Here is a 24,961-nt window from a genome sequence, read left to right as displayed (position 1 = left end):
AAATCTTCTTGCTTTGACTCCACCAATTGACGGTTTGATAGGAACATCCTTTCCATTTGAGGACTTCTTGACATATGTTATGATATGAACATCTCCTCCATGGAGACCCATGTCCGATAATACTTTTTCTAATGTAGCAATTGGTTTCTTCCTATTTTTTTCTGGTCGAAGCTTCCAAGCAAATCCAATATACAAAAAGACCAACTTTTTTATGATTCTACATAAAGCATGCAATGTGCATATATGTACATTGCACAAAGGAATATCAAGAACTGCTTTGAATTTAGGATCAATCTTGTCCCTATTAGGAGATTTTCTCCACCATTTAGGACCCATGACATGGGCTGCCTCCTTGCACAATAAAGGCATGGAGATTTTGAATTACCTCCTTTGCTCATGTTGAACATACATTTGAGGGTCTTGAGGTCCCCTGCCATATGCCAATCAACTTGGAAATCACCCTTGCCTTTAACATGAAGTTGCCCTCCTTGAACCTAGTTTTTTATGACTTCTGGTATTTTTGTATGGTGACACACCCAAAACAAGGTTTGATGGTCCTCTATCTTTACCTACCATTAAGAAGAAACTATATTGAAGCATTTAGATCTAATAAATGAAATCAAACATCAATATATTTGAAAAATGAAAGTTCACGCTTACCTCAAATGCTCCCAACCACCAAATGTGCTTCTCAGATTGTACACTGAAATGCTTTGAGTTTTCTTTAGTGATTGATGTATCGAGTGCCCTATTCATAAGTATGATGGTCACTCTTTCAATCTTTTTCTCTTTCACAATTTCACATTCATCCAACTTTATGACAAATATAAGCCATCCCTGACACTCTTCAAATGTGATTCTATAGAATTCAACCATTCTTTTTTGTAATTGTTCAAGATCAACAAAAATATTATTCCAAGGATTACATCCTCAATATGCAACCATTGACCAATAAAATCATCTATTTGTTTGTTGAGTGAAGAAGCACATGTTTGATCCTTTGATCTTTAAAAGTTGATGACACTGCTTTGAAAATAGAATAATAACCTTTCTTGCTAACTCCACTCTCATCGAGAGCCTCCTGAATCAAGTTTACATCGACTTTATTGCTTTCTACGAACTGTTGCACAACATTGCGTTTGATGGTTTTAAACTTCTTTTCCTCAATCATCCCTTTCATAATAGTCGTTGAAAATAGACCTTTCATTTGTTTTACGGGAAGAGCATTCAGATCAATATTTGCCTTTTGGGGCTCGAAAACTTTCCTATAAACCGGATGCGTAAATAAGAGTTAACAAAGGAAGATTTACATAGCCACATTGCAAATAGTAAACACTTCTCACCTTGCTACTTGTACTCAACACTTGCACCCTCCACTTCCTGCTTTCTGCAAGGTTGCGAAGTTTTCTTCTTGTAAGCCTATCTCCCAAAGGGGTTGCTTTCAATCTTGCTTTACATAACTTCTCCCTCGTCTTTGTATGTTCTTCAATTTCATTATGTAACTGCTCTTTCACTCTAGAGCTTTCGGCTATTTGTTGTATTTTTGTGTTAGCGTCTTGCTCATATAAAGACTTATACATGTGTGCAACTTGATACTGAGCTGTGATGTATCCATGCATACCTTTTGTTCCGTTGCCCACAAATTTCAGCAATGTTGTTGGATTTGAGAATGGTGGTGTAGAACTTCGGACAAGACATTTTGGATAAATCTTCCCATCACACCATAAGTCAATACATTGTAAACCTTCTCTCCTCATGTTTTCTCTTTGCATAGCACCGACGTGTTGTCATTTTGGAATCAATATGAAGATGGTGTTGCCATCTCTTCTTGGCTTGTTTTGTAGAGTTGGAGTTCGGTGTTGCCATTTTGAGTGCAGTGTTTTTCCATTGCTTTGCGATTTCATTACTCTTTCATAAGGCAAAGACTATTGATGGTGGTAAACTTTGAAAAACAAGCATATGGCGAGATTAGTTATGGTGTTCTGACGGAGAAGCTTAACGATCATGGAGATGGCTAGAAAATGATTGAGAGAAAGACGTGTCTTGTAGGAGCATTGAATAATAACGTTCACAAGATATGGGAGTGAATATAGAAGAATATCTTTATTCTTTCATCCTCTGTCATCCTCTAACATGTTTACAGAACTTATGAATATTTTAAGGAGTATTTTATTACTCTCCCATATTTCGGACTCACGAAAAAAGAAGAAATTGTGGATTTCTCTCAGAGCCCCAAAATGAGCTCCCTTTTTTCCTAATGTACCGCATGAATCCTAATTATGCCAAGCAAGTGATTGCCGAGTTGGACAAAATGATTCAAGCAAGTTTTATTTATGCCATTGAAAGAGTGATTGGTTGTTTTCTATTATGGTGGTACCCAAAAAGAATGGTAAGCTCCCTTTTTTTATCATTATAGAAAATTGAATGCTCTAATAGTACCAAACCCATTTCTTGTTCCATTCATAGATGAGATTCTAAACCAAGTAACAGGTTGCATGATGTACTCATTCATGGATGGGTACAATGGTTATAATCAGATATCTATTGCACCTGAAGTTCAATCCAAGACCGCATTCAAACAAAATGGGGTGTATATGCTACCAAGATGAGGCCATTTGGACTGTGGTATGCATCATCAAACTTTCAAAGATTTATGGTTGACACTTTCTAGATTATCTAACCCAATTTACTGCAACCTACTTAGATGATTTCTGAGTGTATTCCATGGAAACTTAGATATCAACACTTATTTCATTAATTTTGGACTCATATGTCTACTTTTGGACTATTCCTTAAAATCCTTCCCAAATGAAAGTTTTACTTTATGAAAATGTCATTCGAGAATCAAAAGTTTACTTTCTCGAACTGTCATTCCACATAATACATTTCAAAATATCTCTCTACAATGTTGCACTAATAATGCAAAAACTACTATTAAATCCTAATTTTGTATTTCTTGTTTTTAAGAATCCTATTCTTAAATTAAAAAATCCCTTGAGTTATTAGTTTAAATCCATGAAAAACCACGCTCTTGAAGATTCACAAAATTTAAAAAAGGTATACACAAGAGACCTGCAAGACTCCTTTTACTTTCAATGCAAAAAACTATAACACTCTTGAATATTCAAGAAATTAAAAGGTTTATATAGACATGAGACATGATGGAAGCCTCTTTTGTACTCTAAAAAATAGCAATAGCTATGCTTGCAATTTTACATTATCATAAGTTTATAAGAAATATTGCTCTAGATGAGTCTTTGTACAAAGGATCTGCCGTGGCCTTTTCAATAATTATTTCTACCTTTACAATGAGTTAAGTACAAATGGACGATCCAAACATGAAAGGATTTGCCATGGCCTTTTCAATAATTTAATTATGCCTTTACAATGACTTAAGTAGAAATGGGCGATCCAAACATTTGCTTATTTGAATGTCCTTTTCTATCGTCACAGAAATGAGCAATCCAAACATTTGCTTGTTCGAATGTCCTTTTTGTCATCACTTGTCGCTTGGATGCCATCTTCATTCACTCTGATCTGACCACCACCACCACCACCTTCACTCTTTCTCGATATTTGAATGGTGTTATCATGGGCATTCTTCATTTGCGATATCTCCTTCTACTTCCTCCTTGGCGAGCATCTTTATGAACTCTGTAATGTGCAAAATAATTGGTTGCGGTAATTTTATTTTTTCTTCTACATCATATCCCATGTGCTTCTTTGTTTTCTTCGTCCTCGATTTCCAAGATACTATGATTGTCTCTATGGAAAGTTTTGAAAGTGCATCATGGTTTGGGACCCATTCCTTTTTCAGACAAGTACTATACAATGTATTGTTATCCTAGTTCTTCTTCCTACCCCTTGGCTCATACTATACCGCTATGAATGTTGTAGCTCTCCCCCGGTCATCCATGCTCACGTCCACTACTTTCACAACCCAAAACTTCATATTCTCATGTTCATCATCCAATGGTCGAACTGCAATAAAACAAAGGACGTCTATGTCTATTTGTGGCATCTCTCTTCTTGGGTCCACAATATGGATGTGGGAGCAATGATTCAAACTCATTTTCAAAGAGACCACATACTGGGCGCAAGTCGTTACCAACATTTGGCCAACATAAAGGCCATTTTGCCTTAATATCATCTTCTCACATTTTTGCAAGGTCCTTTATCAATTGGTAGGTCTTGCTAATTACAATACTAGTGTGTTCCTTCAAAAAGGGCTTCCAATCAGGAAATCTCCGGAGCATTTCCTCTTTGTATGTAATAAAAGCTTTTAAGCCTTCTATTTCACCTTTGGATTTCTCACTGAATTCTTTTATAGGAGCCCATGTTGGATGCATTTCTTTGCTTGAAATTGAAGTTAAGAGAGAGTAAGGTTCTTTAGGTTCCCATTTTGTATCAAGAGAATAGTGTTTCCACTATGCATCACTGGTTTTTCATCCTTTAAGAAAAAGCAAAAATAGTGTGGAGCACCATGACCTATCAGGGCATCACCACCTTTTTGTATGAAAGATAGAATAAAGCTCTTCCAATCATACATCCTTTTAGACTGTTCCTTGTGGCCACCAACTTGCCTCCCACATTTTCTTATCAAGTCATTCATCGTCTCCATGTCCTTGTGCTTTAGCTCTCTTGAAACTATGTTAAATACCTTATCAATATCCTCATGTATGTGCCCAACCAACAAAAAACCAACTTCAATCTCATTGAAGATTCTATGAGCGATTAGCATTGAGCAAAATGCAAAGAAGAGTACATGCTTATTCTCTCATCCACAATTGTCTACCTGTAGTCTCAAAGTTGCTAGTAGGTGACCTTTTTATGCATGTACATTGTAAATTGCCTCTATAACGAATGTTACTTGACTGCTATCATGTATATGCAAGGAATCAATCCATATGTCTGCAAAAGACTTAAATACATGCACTAACACTCCACATAGATGTGTCTTTAAAAAGTATTTTCCTTGTAGCTCAGGTGGAGTCTTAACAAATGAAGGTAATGTTGTTGTATTTTGATCCATACCATCTACAATAACACACATGTACTGTGACATGAAGTTGGGGGTAATAAACTTCACACACCTCTTTACTTCTTGTTGCTTTCGAACTGACTGACAAAGATATTTATCATTGAGGAAGGGACATTAAAAGGAAGCTTTTATGCCAAGATACCACACCATAATTTCCTCCCTCAGATGAGAATGCAGATGAGAATGCAGATGGTAACATCCCAAGTGATGTTGTACTCAAGCATAGGGAGAAGAAAAGGATCAGCAGAGGCCATAATCTCAGCAAGCCGTTCTGCACCAAAGAGAAGAGTGATACATTGTTGAAAGAAAATCTTGCGGCTCAACATGACATGAACTGATATATATCGAGGAGTTTGAAGGGGCTGATTTGGTCGGATGGGTAGGTTTCGAGGAAACATTGCACCTCCTTCATAGACACCTTTACACTTAGCTCAAAACACTATCATTAAACACAGAGGCCTATAACTTTTAGTAGAGACATGATATAAAAGATTTAAATACAAAAGAGATGCACCTTGAGATAGGCTTCGTGTGATATACATTTCGTAAGAAACAAAGAAGTGGCTAAAAACTTATGGGCAGTTTACTAGACGGGGGTCAAAACTATCATGAAAATAGATTGTTAGACACAGAGACCCATAACTTTTTGTAGCAATATCTAATTCAAGATCTAAGAACACACAAACATGCATCTTAAAGAGAGCTTCGTGCTGATATATGTTTCGTAAGAAATAGAGAAGCGGCCAGAAAGTTATGGGTAGTTTACTAGATGGGGTAAAAACTATCATGAAAATAGCTTGTCAGACACAGAGACTCATAACTTTTTGCAGCAATATCTGATTTAAGATCTAAGAATGAAGAGACATGTGCCTTGAAGAGAGCTTTGTGTAATCTAAGTTGCATTAAAATCGGACTACCGAGCAGAAAGTTATGAGCAAAATACTAATAGGGGGTCAAACTGTCATAAAAACTGCCCTCCACCCATGCTAATTTCGCCTGAGCAGGATGCTCCCTCAAGACTCCACCTTTATCAACGATCCACCACTCATAGATTTTGCCTAAAAGAGAGTAAGTAATTGCTCTGGTGACTTGGGAAATGGATGGAGCATGTGTGTGCAATGAGCGGCTGAATAGAAAGAACTTTTAAGGCTTTGAAAGAAAGAAAAGGGAAGAGACACTCATGAGAGAGAAATTGAAGTGACCTTCATTACCAATAGAGTGAGACTCCACTCCAATGCAACTTAAAACACTATAAAAACAAGGGAGAAGAAGAGGTTTCATATGTACAAGAGGGAGCGGAAGCTCCAAGACTACTCATAGAGAGAGAATGAACTAGAGAGAGATGGACTCAAGAGTCTATAGAGGAGAATATCTACAAGAGGGAGAGAAGGCTCATGGAAGAGGCTTGAGGAGACTAGAGCTACAAAAACATGAGGCCTAATGGTGGAAGAGATTGATGAACAAGGGAGAGGAGGGCTCTTTTTATAGAGATTTTGTCACCCTCCTTCACCCATTTACAATTGCCGCCTGTAGATTCCTTTCCCCATCAATCGCATAAGCCCGTATGTCACCATCCATGTCCTTTTTGGCTACTCTTGCCATGTGTCCCATCAAAAGATGCTCAAAACTCTTAAAATATTGAGAAAGTCAAGAGTCTTCCCACATGGAGCCCATAGGGACCCTCTCTTTTCCATATGTCCACATCCTTCGTATTCCACATAGGAATTCTAGAAGGATTCCTCTTGACTCCACACTCCTCCACATGCCTTCCACATGCTTGGCATGTGGCCTGTCTTATATTATTGGGACACGTGGACATGAGCCCACCTCTTTATATGACTCACTCTTCCTATTTTCTAAAAACCCCATAATATTCCATACACAAATAACTCTCACCCCATACCAAGGTATTAATAATTCATACCTATGGTATTTACAATGATCCATTCCACTCATCCTCTCAATCCAATACAATATCTTAGAAAATAGAAATAAGTGAGAGCCGCTAGGCTCTCACTTGCTACTCAAACTCTTATCAAACATAGAAGAAAACAATACCAATGCCAAATAAAAAATATCAATTTTTGGCGTCACATCTTTTCCCCCCCAGCAGATCCTCTCTAGTAATAGAGAGGGTCTCCTAGCCCTCAAGGTGGTTGATCATGGAAAAATTTAAAGCGATACTCATTGGTGCATCCAGGTATCACCATGCCATCAACATCCTCAAGTTGATAGGTTCCATTCATGACATTCATATACATCCTTATGGAGGCGTGGCCAAAAGTAACCAATCTCTGCTTCTATTGTGGAGTTAACCCTCGAGGAAACATGCCTTCTTTCACATATTGCTGAACATCTTGCAGTTCTAGCCATCCAGTGTATACCCAAGAAACCACCCCCGGTGGTCTTGTACTACAATGGCTTGAGTAGCCAACTCATCTGCCCTTTGATTTTCTTTTCTGTTTATATGAACAAACTTGCAAAAATCAAACTAACTACATAGTGCCATAGCCTTTTGATTAAGCTCCTCCAAATGAGGACTTCTTGTCTTGTAATGCCCTTGCATTTGCTTTATAATGAGCTGAGAATCTCCTCTTACTTCCAATTCTTTAACTTGACTTTGAAGACAACCCTCCAAACCAAGAATCAAAGCATTATACTCAGCTGCATTGTTAGTTGTGATACCTAGAAGCTCTTGTCCTCTTGCCCACACCTCTTGACCTTTAGAATTCATCAAGACTATCCCCTCGGCTCCTTGTTGGTGTGAAGGACTAAAAGCCCCATCAAAATACAAAATAAAAGCTATTGGTGGTGTATCCCTTTCATCTTTAATGTTCTCCTTACATTTCTTTTCTTCTCCTAGATCATTCCGTCCTGTGAGCAAATCTGCCATAGTGGACCTAGTGGTATTTTTAGTGACAAAAGAGAAAGAGAACTCTTGAAGCTCTAACAACCATTTTGCAAATCTCCCCCCAGAATTAGGCTTGCGAACTAGATATGCTAATACAGACTGAGAGGTAAGGAAGAAAATGGCCGAGGTAATAAATAGGAGCGAAACTTTCTGACTGAAAACACCAAAGAGAGGGCTTATTGCTCCATTTCTTCATACCTTGTTTCCACCTCTGTAGGCTGTTGGCTGGCATAATAGATGGGTTGCATTCTACCTGCCTCTCCTTTTTGTAGCAATATAGCACCAATTGAATGCAAAGATACACTTGGATTTACATAAAAGTCTTGAGACCAATCAGGGGGCTTCAATATTGGACCCTTACTCATGGCCTCCTTAAGTTGCTAAAAAGACTCTTGTTGCTCCACACCCCATTGGAAAGAAACTCATTTTCTTGTCAACAAGTTCATGGGATGCACTCTCTATGAAATCATCACAAAAGCGTTGATAATACTTGCTCTTTCCTAGAATTCTGCGAACACTAGTGACACTCTCAGGACTTGGCAATGCCATGCTAGGATTTAGACACCCTTTTGCTTCATCCAATGCTATCTTTAACTTCTGCATGTGATCAATGCATCGAGAATAAATGCAAAAATCATACAAAAACACCCTTATGAACTTTCCCAAGTAAGGCTCAAGGATGTGACTCATGAACCTTTGAAATGTAGCTGGTGCATTGGTCAACCCAAAAGGCATCACTCTGTAAGCAAAAACTCCCCAAGGTGTGACAAATGATGTTTTCCTTTGATCTTCCTCCCGAATACGAATTTGAAAGTACCCAGAATACCCATCACATATAGAATACATCTCATGCCTTACTACTTGGTCTAGTATTTCATCTTGGAATGGAAAAGGAAAATGATCCCTCTTAGTGCATGCATTCAAAGGACGAAAGTCCACACAAACCCGCCACTTATTTCCTTTCTTTGGTGTGACAACTACAGGAGATATCCATTTTGAATCATTAGCAGGAAAGATGAATTGCACCTCAAGTAGTTGTGTTACCTCTTTCTTTAGTGCCTCAGCTTGGATCACCCCCAATCGCCTTAAGCATTGCACAACTGGCTTGCTTTCTGGCTTCAACTCAGTCTTGTGCTTTACAAGAGAGATTGGTCAAACCTGTGAATAGCTTGTTGTAAAGAGACATGGAAAATCATCTAACATATCCAGGTACTGGAGCTTCTCACTACCTGATAGAGAATCACCAAGAAGCTCTTCATTGTGTTGGTGTCATTTAGTGTGCTCCACATCCTCCACATGAAGTGTCTCTACTGTAAAGAATAAGGGAGAGAGATAGGAGACTCAAGTTCAGCTTTCTTCACAACACACAAAAGAGAGAGGACACAAGGTTGGAGGGTGAAGCCTTTCTTCACTTTTGCACACAACAACAATAAAATAGAAGAGGGAAATACCCTATATGTCAAACCCTAGAATACGTGGTTCATATGTGAACCCAAACCAAAAACATACGTGGTAGTCTAACTACACCACGAGTACAACTAACATAGGTAGTGACATAAATGATAGTCATCCAGGAGATATATCGTGGGTAGAGCTTGATATCTCAACACTCCCCCTCAAGCTCAAATCCATCTCACGTACACCAAGCAAGCTCCTAAATCTGCGAAGCTTCTCGGTACCCAATGCCTTCATAAAAATATCAGCCACCTGCTCCTCAGTGCTGACATAGACAAGATCAATCTCACCAGCTAGAACCTTCTCTCTCACAAAGTGAAAATGCACCTCAATGTGCTTTGTTCTAGCATGATAAACTGGGTTATTAGCAAGCATGATGCTGCTAATGTTGTCACAATGAATGACAACTGCTGCATGAATTGACTGTCCCATATCTGCAAGTAGCTTCCGTAACCAAGCTACCTCACATGCAGCCATTGCTGCACCCCTGTACTCAGCCTCTGTGCTCGACAAGGCAACTGTTGGCTGCTTCTTGTTGCTCCAACTGATGGCACCACTCCCAAGGAAAACATAAAACCACTAGTAGATCTCCTGTCTGAGACACTACCAGCCCAATCAGCATCTGTGTATCCATGTACCTGTAATGCACACCCAGCTTCATAAAACAGTCCATAATGCAATGTGGACTTCACATACCGCAGTATGTGCCTAGCCGCATCCAAATGTGGCTTCCTCGGTGCTTGCATAAACTGACTCACCTGCCCCACAGCATAGCTCAAATCTGGTCTGGTTATAGTCATGTAAATCAAGCTACCTACTATGCGCCTGTACATAGTAATATCTTCAAGAAGCTCACCTGTCTCTGTATTGAGCTTCACATTCTGCTCCAATGGAACAGAAATAGGCTTACAGCCTGTCATCCCATATTTGGACAGCATGTCCAAACCGTATTGCCTTTGCAATAGCCATATCCCACTTGGGGATCTAATAACCTCAATGCCCAAGAAGTAACGCAGCTCTCCCAAATCCTTCATCTCAAATTTCTGCTTCAACAGCAGCTTCACTTCATTAATGTCTGCATCACTATCACCTGTAATAATCAAGTCATCAACATAGATGACTATAAGCACAATCCCTCTGTTTGTCCTTTTCACATAAAGTGAAAAATCTGAATTGGAAATCTGAAATCCAATAGTGACAAGATATTGCCCTATCTTGTCTGACCATGCCCTCGGCGCCTGTTTTAAGCCATACAAGGCTTTGCGCAACCTGCATACAAAATCGGGGTGTGAATTATCCTCATAACCTTCTGGCTGCATCATATAAACCTCTTCCTGCAAATCACCATGCAAGAAGGCATTTTTCACATCCATCTGATGCAAAGACCATCCCTTTGCAGCAGCCATAGCAATTACTGCTCTCACGGTTGCCATCCTTGCAATTGGGCTGAAAGTTTCCTCATAGTCAATTCCATATGTCTGCGCAAAACCTTTGGCAACCAATCTTGCCTTGTACCTGCTAACAGACCCATCAGCATTGTGCTTTACTTTGTAAACCCACTTGCAGCCAATAGCCTTCTTATCATGAGGCAAAGGCATCAAATCCCAAGTGTGGTTTGCATCCAAGGCAGCCATCTCTTCATCCATAGCTGCTTCCCAATTTTTATGCCCTGCTGCATCCTCAAAACATGTGGGCTCTGGCTCCTCTAGAACCTTGACCATATAAGCATAGTGATGTGCTGTATACCCATCATATCTCAGCCTGTCAACTGGATACTTAATACGAGTGGACCTCCGTACAACTGGATCAGTTGCAGGAGTCTTTAAATCATGCCTGCTTTTCCTTGCACCAGGTGTAACAACAGAAGGAATCCCAAGTTCCTCATCAAGGCTCATTTCAGAGCCGCTTGACTCTCCATCAACATGAGAGCTACCAGCAGACACATCAAACACTGGAGCATGGTCTACTTTTTCTTTTCCCTTATGTGATACCTGCACAACACTATCAGGGCTGCCATGTGACGATTCACTAGATCTCAATCTCCCTGTCCATGCATTAGATCCACTAGTAGAGGACTCTCTGGGTCCACTCAAGGCTTGAGATTGCTGCTCTGCATTTATTGTAGCATTCCCATTTCCTGCATCTGCATCTCCTACCATAACAGTTGGTGCATACCAGCTGCTCATTTCATCAAAAACAACATCTCTGCTCACTTGCATTTTGCGGGTGGAAGGGTTATAACAACGATACCCTTTCTGGTGCTGAGCATATCCAATAAAGATGCATTTTTCTACCTTTGGATCCAGCTTTGTTCTCTTCTCATCAGGAACATGAACATAAGCTATGCAACCAAATACCTTCAAGTGAGAAATATCTGGTTTTTGGCCTGTATACATTTCTTCAGGCGTCATGCCATGGACAGCTGCAGTGGGGGTTCTGTTCATAATATAAACAGCAGTTGCTACTGCTTCAGCCCAAAAATAATCAGGCATGTTTTTCTCATTTAGGATCGCCCGTCCTACTTCTGCAATATGCCTGTTCTTCCTTTCTGCAACCCCATTCTGCTGAGGGGTAGACCTGCATGAGTACTTCCTTTGAATTCCCTGTTCTTTCAGATATTCACAAAATTCTTCTGAAAAGTACTCTCCCCCTCCATCAGATCTTAGCACTTTAATATGCACACCTTTCTCTTTTTCAACCATGGCCTTAAAAGCCTTGAAATGGCTGAACACTTCACTTTTGTGCTTCATAAAATAAATCCACACCTTCCTAGTGTAGTCATCAATAAACGTCACATAATAATGGCATCCACCAATAGAAGCAGTTTTGGTTGTCCAAACATCTGAATGGATCACTTCCAAAGGTCTTCTGCTCACCTTAGCATTTTTGGGAAATGCATGTCTGGCCTGCTTACCCATTTGGCATGCTTCACATACCTTTTGCATTCCCTCAACTCTGAATTTAGGCAAACCTGCAACAATGTTTTTCGTTTGCATAGATTTCAGCCTTTGTATATTCACGTGCCCAATGCGTTTGTGCCATATCTCAATATCTGCAATGACACCTCTCCCATGCGCAAACATAGCAGCTTTCACCTCAGGCATATCAACATCCAAGGTGAACATTCTGCCATTTTTGTTGCCTTTCGCAACCAAGCGGCACTTATTTTTCAAGTCCTCAACAAAGCATCCATCAAGATTAAATCTAACCTGCAGACCTTGCTCAACCATCTAGCCAACTGAAACCAGGTTCTTAGTGATTTTTGGAACATGAAGTACATCTGCCAAGTACTTCGTTTTGCCATCCTGCATAGCCAATGGCACTTTACCAACCTGTGTAATTGGGTGTGCAGTATCATCACCTGTTTCAACATAACCTGGCTTATCCAAATTTCTAACATCATGAAACCACTCACCATGACTGGTCATGTGGTTAGAGGCACCTGAATCAACATACCAAACATCATTGCAAGCTGCAGCATCTCCTGACATGGAGTTAACCATATGCTACATCACAAAAAGGTGCTCATTTCTATCGTCACCATGCCCACTTGATGATGCATAGTTGCTTTGCTGCAACTTCCCACTTTTGATGTCATTCTGCTTTTTATAGCATGTATTCTCCTTGTGTCCAGGCAGCATTCTGTGCTGCTATTTACTTGCTGGTTCCTTTGCCATGAACCACGGCCTCTTTGGCTCCCCCTGCCTCTAGAACTACCACGTCCTCCTCCATAGGACTGGTTTTCCTGTTGTTGCTGTTGGTTCTGATTTCCTGCACGGCCACCAAAACGGCCTCTTCCTCTACCCCTGCCTCTACCTGTATTCGAGTAGAAAGCAGTCTCTTGGGAAGTTGAGGTGGCTGAACCACCGTTCCTTTGCTCTTCACTCAGCAAGAGAGCAATAAGTTCCTGAAAATCAGGAAATGTTTCACGGACTCCAATGGATGTCCGAAACTGTGCATAATCTTTCCCAAGACCATTCAAGGTCACGGACACTAAGTCCTCATCATCAACAGGTGCTCCAATGGAGGCAAGAGAGTCTGCAAGGCCTTTCACCTTCAAGGAATACTCATTTATATTCAGATTTTTCCTTTGCACATTGTGCAACTCCTGCTTTAGCTGCATCTTTCGTGCTTTGGTATTTGTGCTATACAGCTTCACCAATGTATCCCATGCCTCCTTAGGCGTCTCTACGTCCTGTATATGCACAATCATAGAATCTGAAATGCTAACAGACAGCCAATACAGGCATTTTCTGGCTTTTTCATGCCATTCTTTAAAGGCCTTCAATTCAGCAGGAGTGGGAGCAGTACCCAAAACTGGTTCTGCAGTTTCACCACTGATGTAATCCCAAACTCCCTTTCCCATAAGGAAGTTTGTCATCCTGAACTTCCATGCTTGGAAGTTGTTCTTGTCAAGCTTCTCACTGACAATGGTAGACAGATTCTCAGACATTTTACAAATCACGAATTGCAACAGCAACCTGTAAACACAGCAAATGCCTCACAAGGGCAAATAGCAAAACTTCTGCGAAAAGCCTCACAGGGGCAGATCTGCAACACTGACGAAAGTGGTATTTCACCACACAGTCACTTCCTAGTGACGATTTTGCATCAACAGGCAACAGGCATGAATCTGCAACTCCTAATATCTCTGCACACAGGCATACGATGCAATTTCTGTGGCACCTTTCCACCGACTAGCCGCGCGGTGGTCGCACAGCAAAAACAGGGCCTTTTTCTGAGTGCCTGCGAAGAACTTCCGCCTTCGAAACGGGCCGCGCAGCATATACTGCGCTCTCGCCACACCGCGAAGGGCCTCTCAATCTGAAACAGTGCACTCCTGCACTTCTGGCTGTGCTACCTGCAGAGATTTGCTCCCAAACTCGAAATAGGAAAGCAACACTGGTCCTCTTACCAGGACACCACAAACTTGGCTTGCTTTCTTGAGCTCCTTACCACGAACAAGGCTCTGATACCATGTAAAGAATAAGGGAGAGAGATAGGAGACTCAAGTTCAGCTTTCTTCACAACACACAAAAGAGAGAGGACACAAGGTTGGAGGGTGAAGCCTTTCTTCACTTTTGCACACAACAACAATACAATAGAAGAGGGAAATACCCTATATGTCAAACCCTAGAATACGTGGTTCATATGTGAACCCAAACCAAAAACATACGTGGTAGTCTAACTACACCACGAGTACAACTAACATAGGCAGTGACATAAATGATAGTCATCCAGGAGATATATCGGGGGTAGAGCTTGATATCTCAACATGTACACGATCTTCTTGTACCACCACCTTGTTCCCTCCTGACTCATCCCGACCAAGACAAAGACCAAAGGCCACTCCTTCCACCTCATCCTCTAAGCTGGACTCCTCGGAGCTACATCCTGTCTCTTCTCGAACTCTCTGATGTTGAAGACTCCTCCTTGACAACTTCCTTTTGCGGCTTCTGATGTTGGAGCACACCTTCTTATCATTTCCCTACAAAATCAATTCTCCGGTATCCCACTTTTGAATAGCCTTCACCTTGCATAGCCAATGCCTTCCCAAAATCAATGGATAGGCACGTGCATCTAGCTTGGTAGGGATCACCAAAAAAGTAGTCGGCACAAAAATTCCACTTCTAGATTCTTCACAACTTCCAAGGTCTTAACCCTAGTGTTGTCAGCCAATTTGATGCGATAAGGAGAGGTAGTACTAGAGTATTTTAAATCAGCATCTATCATGGTCTTCTCACTTATGACATTAATCGATGCACCTCCATCAATGTACACATTAGAAATCACTTGACCATCAATGATCACATCAACCACAGGTACATCATCACCAACATCTATATCTACCTTTTGAACAACAGGGATGGAACTTTTCTTCTTTTTCTTCTTTGACACTCTTGTGCTTGCTAGCTTTTTCCATTCTTTCTGTAGTTTTGGAGACAAAGCAAGTAATTGACCAAAGGTGATATGAGCCTCCTTTTCTTTAAGGTCGGACAACAAGTCATAGCTTCCAATGCCTTGTCCTAAAGGAAAGTGTGACTGGCTGATTCTCCTTCTAGATGCCTTCTTTTTCTTACTACGGTGTTCCTCTTCCTGATGTTCCTCATCTACTTCTTCCTTGATTTCTTCTTCTTCTTTTGCTTTACCATGCCCCCGTTTACCCATCATTACCTCTCTTTCCTCATCCCTTGAAGAAGCTTCTAACAAGGATACTTGTTTTTCTTCTTTCTTTCTCAATCTAGGACACTCGGGGCAATAGTGACCTCTTTCATTACATTCATAGCAAGTGACCCCACTCTTATCTCAAGGCCTATCTTCACTCTTTGGTGCTCTAGGTTGTCGTGCATTAACCAAATGCAATTTCAAATCAGCAAACTCTGCCATCAATTGGGAGATATTATGATCTAACTTAGAGGACTCTGGTACCTGAGGAGTGCCCATTACCTCCACCTTAGAAGTTGAATTTGTTGAAGACACAAAAGAGGATTCGATCTTTAGAGAAGCTTCTTTCTTGGTCGCAATGTGAAGTGCCTCCATGTATGTTGTTGGATCTTTACTCATTACTTAGACGAGGCTCCAAAGCCATAACAAATTTGCTCATCTTCAAGTGCTCCATCCCTGAGAGACTTTGAGGGGCCGATGATGCAGATGCCACAGCTTGCAAAGCTGCCCTTTCATACTTTGTCCATAAAGTTTCATATCAGATTGCCAACGTAGAGACCATCTCACCCTCTCCTTGATAGAACCAGTCCAACTGTAACATCAAAGCATTTGGCGACTCCACTGCCCCAAATCTCTACTTCATTACTGCCAACGCAGAGACCATCTCACCCTCTCCTTGATAGAACCGGTCCAACTGCAACATCAAAGCATTTGGCGACTCCACTGCCCCAAATCTCTACTTCATTGCTAGTATCCTTGAAGAAAATCCCGAAGATAAGACTCCGGGTCTTTCCCTTGGGTCCCTCGAAACACTGGAATCTTCACCATGATGAAACACAAAAAGGAAACACCAAGATCCAAATAATATCCCAAACAAGATCCCACAGAGCCTTAGTATACTAAGACCAACTTATTTTGCATAACCACTTGTTGAAAACCCTCCACAATGTGATCCTCAACAAAATCTTAAAAAATAAGTGACCAACCAGCACCACAAAAGCATTGTGTATACATGCATTCAAGAATCACCCTTCTCATAATTGGAAGTGCACATAACAGCTTCAAGATATTGTACTCTTCATCATTTGCATAGCAACAGAAGTTGAAAGCATTGAGAATCACCACTCCACTATTATAGTCAAAAACTATCCAAAGACTCAACTCTTCTTCACATCAAGCTACCAGTGCATGAAACAATACCCAATCTATCATTGTCCCTGTTGTCGGCATTGTCAATTCACCAATATATTCAACAGTGCAAACATAAAAAATATGATCATGATGACTGTGCAAATAGCTTGAGCATCACCTTCACAATCTTCTAGCTCTCTTAAATGGGTGGAAATCTCTTCTAACGGAGTTTTTCTAGGCATCTTCTTTATCACATCAGAAAACACATGCATACACTAGGCATAACATGCAATCAAGTACACCCAAGACCGTTTAGTAAGGTGGGATGAATCCAATACCAAACGTACCCGACGTCTCCACCAAAAGATGTGACATTAAGTTGGGGGTAATAAACTTCACACGCCTCTTCACTTCTTGCTGCTTTCGAACTGACTGACAAAGATATTTATCATTGAGAAAGGGACATTAAAAGGAAGCTAAGATACCACACCAGAGGGAGAAGGAAAGGATCAGCAGAGGCCATAATCTCAACGAGCCCGGTCTGCACCAAAGGGTCTGCACCAAAGAGAAGAGCGATACGTTGTTGAAAGAAGATCTTGCAGCTCAACATGACATGAATTGATATATATCAAGGAGTTTGAAGGGGCTGATTGGGTTGGATGGATAGGTTCCGAGGAAACATTGCACCTCCTTCATAGACACCTTTACACTTAGCTCAAAACACTCTATAAATTGTCATTAGACACAGAGGCCTATAACTTTCAATAGAGACATGATATCAAAGATTCAAACACATAAAGAGATGCATCTTGAGATAGGCTTCGCATTGATATACATGTAAGAAACAAAGAAGCGGCTAAAAAGTTATGGGCAGTTTACTAGACGGGGGTAAAAACTATCATGAAAATAGACTGTCAGACACAGAGACCCATAACTTTTTGTAGCAATATCTGATTTAAGATCTAAGAACATACAAACATGTGCCTTAAAGAGACCTTCACGATATATGTTTCGTAAGAAACAGGGAAACGGCTAGAAAGTTATGGGCAGTTTACTAGACGGGGTAAAATCTGTCATGAAGTGACCTTCATTACCAATAGAGTGAGACTCCACTCCAATGCAACTCAAAACACTACAAACACAAGGGAGAAGAAGAGTTTTCATATGTACAAGAGGGAACAAAAGCTCCAAGACTACTTATAGAGAGAGAACAAACGAGAGAGAGATGGACTCGAGTCTACAGAAGAGAATATCAACAAGAGGGAGAGAAGGCTCATGGAAGAGGCTTGAGGAGACTAGAGCTACAGAAACATGAGGCCTAATGGTGGAAGAGATTGATGAACAAGGGAGAGGAGGCCTCCTTTTATAGAGATTTTGTCACCCTCCTTCACCCATTTACAATTGCTTACTATAGATTCCTTTCCCCATCAATCGCATAAGCCCGCATGTCACCATCCATGTCCTTTTTGGCTACTCTTGCCATGTGTCCCATCAAAAGATGCTCAAAACTCTTAAAATATTGAGAAAGTCAAGGGTCTTCCCACATGGAGCCCATAGAGACCCTCTCTTTTCCATATATCCACATCCTCCGTAATCCACATAGGAATTCTAGAAGGATTCCTCTTGACTCCACACTCCTCCACATGCCTTCCACACGCTTGGCATGTGGCCTCTCTTATATTATTGGAACATGTGGACATGAGCCCACCTCTTTATATGACTCACTCTTCCTATTTTCTAAAAACCCCATAATATCCCATACACAAATAACTCTCACCCCATACCAAGGTATTTATAATTCATACCTATGGTATTTACAATGATCCATTTCACTCATCCTCTTAATCCCATACAATATCTTAGAAAATAGAAATAAGTGAGAGCCGCTAGGCTATCACTTGCTACTCAAAGTCTTATCAAACATAGAAGAAAACAATACCAATGCCAAATAAAAAATATCAATTTTTGGCATCACAATACTCATTTGGATGAGAAATAGCTTACTCCTTCCAAAATCCATATTTTATTCTTTTTTTTTAATGCTTCTTTTTGTTCTGGACATGCTGCACTCTCAAGTGCTCGCTTTAGATCATCACAATCGTTGCAGTTTGACATTTTTTGCCTCTTTGGGATTTTAACATGTCTAAAGCTTTTTTTCCAAAGAGTATACAAAGTATGAAAAGATGCCGGTGCATGCCCTCTTTTCCTCTGTGTTTCTCCAATAGAGTTAAATACTTCTTTTTTTATCAAACCTATCGAAAGATGCATTTTTGATAGATGGGGTTGCGGTAAAGCATTTTCATGAATGTAGTCTTTCAAAATTGCTGTTGCCGCAACTGTTGAGGCTCTTGTTTTGGGCCTTCCTGTGTTTCCACCATGATTGTTAAATTTTACTCAATACTTTGCTTTATTAGCCAAATTTCAATATGTGCCACGTGATAATCATGTAATAATGCGACATGCATTATTGCATATACTTTTTCCATTTATAAGAGGCCTTATATGTTGTCCTGAACTTAGCCTTCTCTTATCATTTACAAGAAAGAAAGACAGTCTCATGAGTAGGTATCTATTTCTTCTACTCGCTTTTCTTTGCCAGACATGTTCTCTATAGCCCTTGATGTCATGTAAGTTAATGGATCGCATACATCTACGCTTACAACATGTAGAACGCATTGCTTTTAGCATAACATCTTCATTCATTACTCTTATTCTCTTTGGTTGCTTTTTTGGATCTACCTGGACTCGCTTTTGTTTCATGCATCTGTATGTCCATTTTGGGACCTTCTGTACATCCTTATTTGGATTTGTACAGTTCTCCTTGTAAGATTTATTTGTCACTTTGTTTTCATGGGATGTTATATCCTTGATCTTATCACTCTAATAGTCAAATACTAAATAGTCCTTTGTTGATCTCATCCCTGCTTTTGATACATTCGTAGAACCATTTGTAACATTAACTGTTTCACAGTCAAAGTCAAATACCAACTAGTCCTTTGTTGATCTCATCCCTACTTTTGATACAATCGTAGAACCACTAGTCACAGTGGTGATAGAGTGTCTAGAATGGTCTTCAAACTCATCTATTCGTCATAGAACATCACTCATTGATGCACTTTCTATGTATTTCATGACTCCATAGTCTTGAAACTCCTCTACTCCTGAGAGAACATCACTCATTATATCATCATGCATGATTTTCATAATTCCATAGTTACTTGGTTTGACTCCAAGAACTTTATCAGTATCCATGAAGTCCTCCATGCTTGTGATAAGATATCACTTTTGACATCTTTGCCCAAGTTCTCAATGTGCATGAACTCATCCACCCACCCCGGATAAGGCATCACTTGTGAAATCTTTTTCTTTCTCGGTACCAATGAACTCATCGACTCTTGATAAGATGTCAATGCTATAGTTGAGTGCATTGGAATCATCCATCTCCGAAGGAATAGAGCTTGGTACATTGGCATATTCTTTCAATTCTTTGATGTTATAGTATACATTATGTTTATCATTAAAAATCACATGCCGAGTCTTTCCAATCTTTAAAAATTGCATGCTCCATCTCAAATCCTTACCTACCTCATAGTAGGGACCATCCAATGAGATTGAGTTATCATTCATACCATCATCAGTAACTTTTTGAATTCTCATTTGCGCAAATGTCCAGTGTTCCACTTGTCCAAATCCCAAGACTTGACCTTCTACTACGTTCTTATTTACAAATGATAACATTTGTAAAATATCTCCCACTCTAAAATCCAAAGATATGCACTTTGTATTCCTGATGACATGTGTTGGATAAGTCTCATCTCTGTCCCATACAATAAATGCTTTGTTGTTGGAAGTATTATAGGGCATAACATCTCCAAGGATTTCCATATCCCCACACTTATGCTTTAGCTCAACATGTGCACTAAGAATCTTTGATATGATAACCCCGCCACCTTATCTTCGCCAAGTCTTCTAAAGTGACAAATAGAATTTGGATCACTTTCACGGATTGTAGCAAATGCAACTACTTCTCTTTTGCAACATAGAATCACCTCCATCCCAAGAATAAATTTTGTAGCCATCTCCTTTATGAGTTTCCTTTGCAAACAAGCTATAACAACCATTATAAAGAACATTAGTCTCTTCTCAATAATCTACTTTATTAATTATTTAGAAATCTAGGTCTTGTTTAGAAAATATGGGAGGTCTTACTTAGAAATCCATGTTTTCAATAAAGGATTTAAGATTTAGCAATTAGCAATTTGCTAAACCCAAATCCTCTAAACCCTACCCCCTAAAATAAACCCTAAATCCTTAACCCAAACACCCTAAACCCTAATCCTAGCTCTTTAAACCCTCAACCCTAATCTTACCTCCCTAAATCCTAACCCCTAATCCCCAAATCCTAAACCCTAATTTTGGCTCTCGAAACCATAAACCCTAAATCCTAAACCCTAACCCCTTAAAACTTAACCCCTAATCCCTAAACCCTAAATCCTAAACCCTAACCCCTAATCCCTAAACCCTAATTCTAGCCTTAAAAACCATAAAACCCTAAACCCTAAATCCTAACCCCTTAACCCTTAACCCTCAATCCCTAGACCCTAAACCTATGTCCAACCTCCTTCCAAGGCTTACACGGTAGGGTAGTATTCCTTCCAAAGCAACCCTATTTATGTCCAATGTCCTTTAAAGCCTTGCACGGTAGGATAGTACTCCTTTCAAAGTAGAAGTGCCCTATTTGTGTCCAACCTCCTTTGAGATGCCGCACAAGATGCAAATGGGTCCAAGGCTACACCTTAGGATGCAAACGGCCAATTGTAGGGCTAAGGCTGATAAAAAGAGCTCAATATTCTCTTGCCAATTTTTGTAATACAAATTTTATAATAATAGAAGCACGTGTCTAGAGCGCATCTCTAACTCATCACGATAGGTCCTAGTACTCGTCTTTCTTTCCATGAATCATGCAAGGGTGTATTTCTAACATGTGTATGTATCTTTCATGGGAACATGATGCTTTGCACAAGCCTAACTTTAGTAAGATTAAGGCCTGTGCAAAGTATTAGACACCTGTGCAAAGGACCAGACACCTGAAATATCATTTACATAGTTGGACATGCATATTTCCTTGTTCACTTACTTGAACCATGGATCTTGCATGAGTATTAAAAGCATAAAACATGCTTCTTGTGTTTTGGATGAGCATGATACTTTACATAGGCCTTAATGTAAGTCCTTGCAAAGTATCATACGCTTGGAACATCATTTGCATGGATGGACACACATATTTTCTTGTTTTCCATTGAAACCCTAAACCATAAACCCTAATTTAATGATATAAAATTAGAAAAAAATCAAAATGCACAAGTATTTTTTTTAAAACCCTATCTTATTTTAATTAAATTTAAAAAAAATCAAACTTCGAAGAATTCTTTTAGTAAACCCCCATTTTGAGCTATCAAATTGAAAAAAAAAATCCAAATGTGAAATTATATTTTTTTGGAAAAAATGCAAAAAAGTTCAAAATCAGTAAACATTTTTTGAAAAAACCTTATTTTTTCTAGTAATTTAGGAAAAAAATAAAAATATCTAGAAAACTCCCATTTTGAGATCTAAATTTGAAAATATATTTCAAAAGTGAATTTATGTTTTTTGGAAAGAAATTTATTTAAAAAATAAAGTAAAAACATTTTCTTCAAAACCCTCATTTTTTCTATTAATTTATTATTTTTTCTCAAATTTAGAAATATTTAGATGAAGGTGTGGCTTAAGCCACACCATCAAAGAAGCCTTCTCTAAAACAATATTTTTTGCTATTAACTTTTTTTTTTTCAAATTTAGAAATCTTTAGATGAAGGTGTGGCTTAGAAATCAAAGGAAGCCTTCTCTAAAATAACATATGGTGTATGCCATATGTGAATTAATCATTTTGCTCAATTTTGTATATTTTCTCTAAATGAGCTACAAGTTCAAAAGAAAGAGGAGATGTGGCATATGCCATATGTGAATTAATCATTTTGCTCAATTTTGTATTCTTTCTCTAAATGAGCTACATGTTCCAAAAAAAGAGATCTAGCATATGCCATTTGTTTCACATTACCTTCATTTTGATTTTGGACTTTTTTTTGGAATCTCGCTAGAAGTTGAAAACCTTCCCATTAGCTCGTACTTATGAAATGACTGACTCTCTCTCTTTATATATTTCTAGCCCTTTCAAAAAAACTCTTCCCGCCCATCTTTCCCTCTCTTTTATACAAAATTTTAAAATTTTAAAAAATTTTCTTTTAAAATGGGCTCCTAAGCATTGAAAGGATCTCAGACATGAGCAATTTCTTGGATCATAGACGTAAGGGCTTGCAAAATCTTGTAGAAACACTAGCACCATATCCTCCGCCTTCTTCTCCCCTTCCCCTCCTCCTTCTCATCAAGTTCCTTCCCCTTTTTCCTTTCATTCGCATTTGCCTTACGTCCTTGCAAACAATTCTAGTTGCCATCAATTTGTGGTTGTATATCTTAGAGGGAAAGTAGATCGATTGCATGATTTTCATCTTCGAAGAATGTGGCCGAATGGGCCTCCTTTGGCCTTTTCAAACCTTCGTATGTTTTTTGCCTAGCGACAGTAGATTCGGTTCTCAAATCATTAGCTTGCTCTACTCTCATGAATTGCATTGCAGAATTAGATAAGCGTGTTTGAATTTACCGTGGAGCCTTTATTCCCAAAATTGCAGCTCGACTTCAATGACCCTAGGGTTGTAGAAACTTTCCTTCCAACAAGCAGCGGCTTGTGGTCGCTACTCAATTCTCATTTTCGTCCAACCTTGACACTGACCTCCCACTACGTGAAATTTCCCAGGTAACTGTTGACTGTATTCGATTTCATGTTAGTAGAGTTTCGGTTATTATAATCCATCCCTCTTTTAAATTCTTTGCAGGTCCAACTTATATAAAAGATCGGCAAAGAATATTTAAAGCCATGTTTCCTGGCAAACAACGTTCTGAGAAGCCGAATGATGTAATCTTTTAGTCGACTACAATAGGCTCGCAGTTTCCACCTTTCTTCACGATTGCGATTACCCTGATCATTGCTCTTTTTCTAGCAATTAATTTCCTAAAGAATTTCCCTTGGCATGCAGGAGGAATGGCGTATTTATATGCAAAAACTTGGTGAAGCCTTGGGAGGAGCATATTGGTGAAGCCGTGGTTTTGCCAATCAGTCTCAATGTGAGAAAATTCTAGGCAGGATTTCAGACTGAGAGCGAGAGCAAGGGATCTCGATGCTTACAGGACAACTCGCTTCTCGATGCGCACAAACTTAACAAGGCGAAGGGAAGTCACTATACATTAAGGGAAGAACCGTTCGTGGGGAGACAATTGAGCTAGATATTTGCGGAAAACCGGAGGAGCTCAAATCCGGGAGAAAATCCAGGGTCTGAAAGAAATCGGTTGCAAGAAATTGTGCAAAAACCCAAAATCCGATCAAACGATGAAGGCAGAGCAAGGGGTGAACGATTGCAAACGGAAAAGCTAAGAGTGGTAATCATAAAATCAATCAATAATTCTACGGATACACGATTGAGTGCTCAAGAATGGATCAGGCAAAAAGGAAGACGGAATTATCCTTACATGAAAAAAGGCCGAGAGTTGACGATGTGAGAGTGAGGGATCTAGATGCTTACAGGACAGTGTCCCACTCGTAATAAAATGAGAGGGAAAATTTCCCTGATCCACGCCATCAAGCAAGCAAGGCAAGGAGCAGCAAGTGTAGGAAGCCAAAAAACGAACCTGAAGCAAGAAGGTTGCGTAGGTGATGTAGTTTCGCATTTTGCCCTGGGTATTGATACGGATCTCATTTTCACTGACGGAGGTTTCATGGCGGGGCTTCTCGAGGCATTGGTAACGATCCATGGCAAGAAGTGTGCAGGAGGAATTTTGTTCCATTTTGAATTTTCCATGAAATTTTTCATGGGAGGAATGGTATATTTATATGCAAACACTTGGCGAAGCCGTGCAGGGAGGCAAGAGGAGGCAGGGGCGGGGGAGGGGGAGGAGGAGGAGGAGGCGAGGGTGGGGGCCGAGGAGGAGGCTGGATGCAAAGATGTGGTGCGCACCACATGTTGGGGGCCAACATGTGGTTACGTAAGGACTTAGGTCACATGCTAGGTTAGGTTAGCTTAGATTACCTTCGCAACTAGGTTAAGTTAGTGCTTATATTAGGTTAGTCGTTTGGTTAGGTTGGTGCTTACGTTAGGTTAGTGGTCCAG

This window comes from Dipteris shenzhenensis, chromosome 2 (genome assembly GCF_047967505.1).
Source record: "Dipteris shenzhenensis isolate YYH24624 ecotype China chromosome 2, Dip_SZ_1.0, whole genome shotgun sequence".
Lineage (NCBI taxonomy): Eukaryota > Viridiplantae > Streptophyta > Polypodiopsida > Gleicheniales > Dipteridaceae > Dipteris > Dipteris shenzhenensis.
The sequence above is the reverse complement of the archived record's forward strand: the minus strand, read 5'-3'. Positions refer to the sequence as shown.